This window comes from Nelumbo nucifera, chromosome 6, assembly GCF_055504915.1.
Source record: "Nelumbo nucifera cultivar China Antique chromosome 6, China Antique-T2T, whole genome shotgun sequence".
Lineage (NCBI taxonomy): Eukaryota > Viridiplantae > Streptophyta > Magnoliopsida > Proteales > Nelumbonaceae > Nelumbo > Nelumbo nucifera.
In genome coordinates this window covers 53936607-53942500 of record NC_142654.1, presented here as the reverse complement: position 1 = coordinate 53942500, position 5894 = coordinate 53936607, and positions in this window count along the sequence as shown.

Below are 5894 nucleotides of genomic sequence, written 5' to 3'. Positions count from 1 at the left end.
GTAATATATTTGGTGGAATCTTTTAATACTTGTAAAATTAAAAAATAAAAAACATAGGGTGTCATTGATATTGAGAGTAGGAGTTTTTCGTCCACATGGACAAACCTATATTTGCTACTTGGAGAGCATGCCTCACACCAACCACAGCATTTGCAGCCACATGCCAGCACTCGATTCTTGCTCGGTCCACCACCTGAACTTCCAATTAACCTCAAATGCCCGATTAAACTCCATTAATCTCTCCAAAACACCCAAAAACCTAAGAAACCCAACTTTCAACCCAAAAGCCTTCAAATCCACTGTTAAATATGTCCAATACAAATCCGATGGCCCTGATCAACCCCTGTCTACTCTTTGACCCTCAGATCAGACATTACCACTAGACCCCAAACATCCTAAAATACATACCCATAAAATTTCAACTCAAGATTCCTCTATTTACCCCTTCATTAAGTAAAGATTCCATTCTGATGCCTATCGTTAGCCTAAACACTTAAAACATAGATTCCCTTGATCTTAACATATCTGAACCAATCAAACCACACCATTAAACTTCGATACATCAAAATGCTCGCTCATAAAGTTTTAACCCTAGATTCTCCCATCTGTCCTTCCATCAAACCAAGATTCCATTTTGAATCATTTCATTGACCCAAATTCCTACGATCTTGACACTCCAAGACTAATCAAACATCATCATCAGATCCTGGACATCTCTAAATACCCACCTGTAAAATTTTAGCCAAAGCACCTTTGTTTACCCCTTCATCGCACCTAGATTCCATTTCGAGACTCCAGATTGACCAGATTCCTAATCCTTCTGGCCTGGGCCCAGCTAGCCCTATATGACCTCACCAATCACCTCAAACTTTCCAAAAACCCTACCTTGTGAAATTTCACCCAAATCTACCTTTATTTGACCCTTCATCACACCAAGATTCTATTTTGAGGCTTTAGATTAACCAAATAGAGCCCTTTTCCAGATCTGCCAATCCAAACCCATTTGGCCCAATCTAGCCCTACCAATCAACTCAAAACGTCCAAAAACCTCATCCTGCCAAATTTTAACTCATAAGGCTTACACTATCTCTAATGGAAACCTAAAATGTCGATAGTGGATTTCAATTGTATTTGAGATTTGGTTTTGCATAATATATTTATATGATATATATTATGTTTAATGAAAATGTTTGCAAAAGGTTTTAATTCTTGGGATCCATCCGAGCAAAGAGTATGGCACTGAACCTTGCAGCCAGGGGAGAAGACATTCCCTTTCGGGTAGTGTTGTGATCATTATGGACCAAGAGGTTAAGTGTAAGAGACCATTAAGGGGTGGTTACTTGATGGGCTTTATCTTACTTAAGCCCATTATCCTTGGGTCTTTATAGGATGGTTGAATTCAATGATCATTTAAGTGTAAATGTTGGGCTCGTATTGAGCCCATAGTGATGTGCTCAGGGGTCATTGCGTTTAACAATAAATTCGGCCAAGCCTTATGTAGACTTATGTGAAGTCACTACGTGGTCTCACGCCATACAAATCAGGCCTAAGTTGGCCATGCAACATTTTGGATCGTGAGCCTTTGAAGGAAATGGGCTTAAGGCCCATAATTAATGAGATTAAGTTGTCACATGACAACTTAGGTCAAATATGGGTTTGGAAATGGGTATGGAGCACCCATCCTCTTAAGAGGATAAGGCTTATCTCTTATTAGAGTCCAGATCCAAACTAGATTTGGATAATCTCCTAATTTGATTAGGAGAGTGCTCCATAAGGAGATAAAAGAAGAAGAGGGTGAACCCGACTACAACATAACTCTCTCTTGTTCTCTCACTACAACATAACTCTCTCTTGTTCTCTTTTGTCTTCCAAGAAGAAGAGAGAACAAGAGATTTGGAATCTGGTTCGATCTAAGAAAAATTTAGAGGAATTTCTCTTTTGTTTTCTCTCGTCTTATGAGAGAATAAGAGGGTGAACCAGACTAAAACACAACTTTCTCTGATTTTTGCAAAAAAAATTTAGAGGAATTTCAGGCTCACCTTCTCCTAGCTCGATCCAAGTAGTTGGGTTGTAGTTTTACTGAAAATTGTGTTGCTGAATCAGCTTCACCTATACACTGCATCATCTTCAGTGGATGCTGGTTTTAGGACTAATTTGGGTATGAACTTTCACCTTTGAATCTGTGTTTGTGGTATCCATATCAGGTACAAATCTCCCTCTTTGTTTGGTTTCAAATCTGGTTTGGTTTAGTGCAAGACCGATCCTAAAAAAATGCAGTTTTTCAAAACATAGGGAATTTGATTCCTAGAAGGATTAGGAAATTTTTGAAATTTTGCCTAGCCATCTAGCATGGTTCAGTCATCCATATGATGGATCCTAACCCTTCCAACAATGTTCACCATAGAGTCCCTCATAGATCTCTCGGAGTACATATTCGGCTTCGCTAGGTCGGAGACATCGCAAGAAAGGAAGAATTAATGACTTCCTATACAGTTGTTCGCCAATTATGACGTAGTGAGCTTACTTGCTTTCAATCTTCTGAGTTGCATTTCAATCTTAGGGCAACACTTCGTTGCCTAGATACTTGAAGAGTGGATCCATCCAACTCGATTATGCAACCTGCACGGGAGCAACCTCCTCTTCTATCATCTTCTCTATGCTAGGGCGCGATAGGCCTTTTATGTAGACCATCCCCGCACGTCAGCCTAGGCATTCTCGGACCTTGGTATTTGGTGGACGAAGAATGAATCAAACTATCTGATCAATTCACACACCTTTTCCAAATGCCTAATCATCATTGGCTCCCGAGCTTCGTAATGTTAGTTTACCTGATTCACCACGAGCTGGGAGTCACTGCATGCCTTTACATTCCTTGCACCGACCTCCTTTGTAAGGGATAGGCTGATAATGAGGGCCTCATACTTATCTTTGTTGTTAGATGCCTGAAATCTAAACTCTGAACTGTAGGGCATACTCCAACTTCACCTCGTCGAGCCCTAACAGAATCAACTTGACTCCAATGCCTCTTTACTTGAATGAGTGGTCCACATAGAGGATCCAAGATTCTTCATCCCAGTTTGGAGATGGTTCTGCACTAGTGGATGCCTCCAGACTGGATGCAAGCTCATCTAGTGCTGAGGTCAATGAGTTGACTGTGTATTCTGCTACGAAGTCTGCCAAGACTTGTGCTTTGATCATTGGGTGAAGTTCGAATAAGATGTCGTACTCATTGAACTCAATGGCCCACTTCATTAATCTTTCTGAGACCTCTGGCTTTTGTAGGACTTGGCAGAGGGGTAGATCGGTGATGACGACGATAGTGTAGGCTTGGAAGTAAGGTTACAACTTTCAAGATGATATGATAAGAGCGAACGCGGGCTTCTCTATATCCAGGTCTTTGGTCTTGGCTACATGTAAGACCTTTCTCATGTAGTAAACAGGTCACTACACTTTATCTACATTCTAGACCAATACCGAGCTGACTACCTTGTTGCTCACGGAGAGGTATAATTGAAGTTTGTCCCCATGCTTTGGCCTTATCAATAACCATGCCAAGCTGAGGTATTGCTTAACCTCATCGAAAGCAAGTTGACACTCCTCGGTTCACTTGAAGTCTTTAGCCTTTTTTGTGGCTTGGAAAAATGGAAAGCACTACCCTGCCGACCTTGACACGAAATGGTTGAGGGCGGTGATCCGGCCTGTTAACCTTTGGACTTCTTTAATGGACCTCAGAGGCTGCATATCTAAGATTGCCTTAATATTTTTGGGGTTGGCTTCGATACCATGTCGAGTGACTATGTAACTAAGGAACTTATCCGATATGACACTAAAGACACACTTGTTCGGGTTGAATTTCAAGTTATATTTTCTTAGAACGATAAATATGTTGGTTAAATCAACGATAAGAGAACTAGAACTTTTACTCTTTGAAAATATATCATCTACGTAAACTTCTACTTTATTTCTAATTAAATTTGAAAATATTTTGTTTACAAGACGTTTGTAGGTTGCCTTGGCATTCTTAGGCAAAAAGGCATGATCTTTTAACAATGCAGCCTAGTTTAGTTACAAAAGTTGTTCTCTCTTGGTCCGCTGGATCCATCTGGATCTAGTTGTAACTAGAGTAGGTGTCCATGAAGCTCAATATATAGCTCGAACCTTGAGGTGGCATCTACCAGTTTATTTATTCTTCGAAGTGGGAAGGTATCCTTTGGGCAGACTTAGTTCAGGTTGGTATAGTCAACGCACATACGCCACTTCTCGTTTGCCTTTTTGATGAACATCATGTTCACTATCCAGCTCGGATACTCTACTTTTCTAATGAAGTCGACACTAAGGAGCTTCCCAACCTCTTTGTCAATGGTCCTCTGCCTCTCTAGGGATCTATGTTAACTCTATGGGTAATAATAGAGGGGTCTATGCCAGGCATGCCAGCAAGCGACCAAACAAACACATCAACATTTGAATGTAAAAAACTTGCTAGTTTGAAGAGTTGAGGTTCTTTGAGTCGTGACCCGATCTAGACTATCTTCTCGGGCTTAGTATCTGAAACCAACACCAAGACTACATCTTTTACTAGGCGAGCTCTATTCTCGCCAAGCTCTGGGAGTAGTTCTAGGTTGACCACCATGTAACATTTCTGGGACTCCAATTGGTCCCCATGCACCACTTCAACTCCATGCTCAGTAGGGAATTTCATAACCAAGTGGTATGTGGATACCATAGTTCGGAGTGCGTGCAAGATGGGGCAGCCAAGAATGGCCTTGTATGGTGATTGGGTGTCAACAACTAAGAAGTTGTGTTTGAACAAAATCTTGTTCGGTGCGGTCTCTGTTGTAATCAACAAGTTGATTCTTTCTAGAGGTCGGACGACGTCCTCACTGAAACTGACTAGTGGCACGTTGGTAGGGATGAGGTCCTTCCTCTACAGTTGCATCTTCTCGAAGGCCTCCAGGAACAAGATGTCTACCGAGTTGCCATTGTCCACCAAGATGCACTTCACCTCGTAGTTGTAGATGATGGGTGTCATCATGGGGATAGTTAACCCCTGTCATGTCATCTTCGGTGAAGTAGATCACCTCCTCTGTCCTCAGCCTCTTGGGGGTTCTTTCCTCATCGTTGCTTAGGTCGTGCACCAACACCTTTCCAACGAATGAGCTGCAACCCGCTACTATGGACCCACTGGTGATCGTGTGGATCACCCTAGCGAATGGTTGTTCATTTTGTTGGGGTTGGTCTATTTGTGGGTTCCTCGATGGCTCAATAGCTCGTCCCTCCTTGATAAACTTTTCAAGTATTCTCATAAGATGAGCTCCTCAATCTCGTCCTTCAGGTTCCAATATTTCTCCATGTTGTGCTCCTTCACTTTATGGAAGTGGTAGTCGGCTGACTTGATCTTTATTAAGATCTCCCCTCCTCATGTTTAGTGTTGTATAGTTCTTGTGCTTCACAGGGGGAGTTCTAGAGCATTTGGATGATGACCTAGAACGATTGGCCACCTGTTGTCTCTCCAACTACACTTGCTACTACTCTTGTCTCGTTCATCGTTGTGTTCTTTCCTCTTGCCAGCTTCGGCGAGCTCTTCATGCACATGAAGCATCTCCTTGACATTCATGTATTTCTAAGCTTGCTTGAGGAACTTTTCCATGTCCTGTGGGGGGTTCTTCACAAGCGACCTTCTCAAGTAGGGGTCCCGGATGTTGTGGATCGCCGTGGTCATTTGTACGGTAGGGTTAAGGTTCTAGATTTGTAGGGACTCTTCGGGCAATGTCGGCTAGTGGTGAAGTGGATCGTGAACAAGTTGATGAATTGGTCCTAGGTTTTGATGGAGCCCAAAGCCAGTGCTGAGTACCACATCTAAGCATCCTAGCGGAATGTGGTCGGGAAGGCGAGGC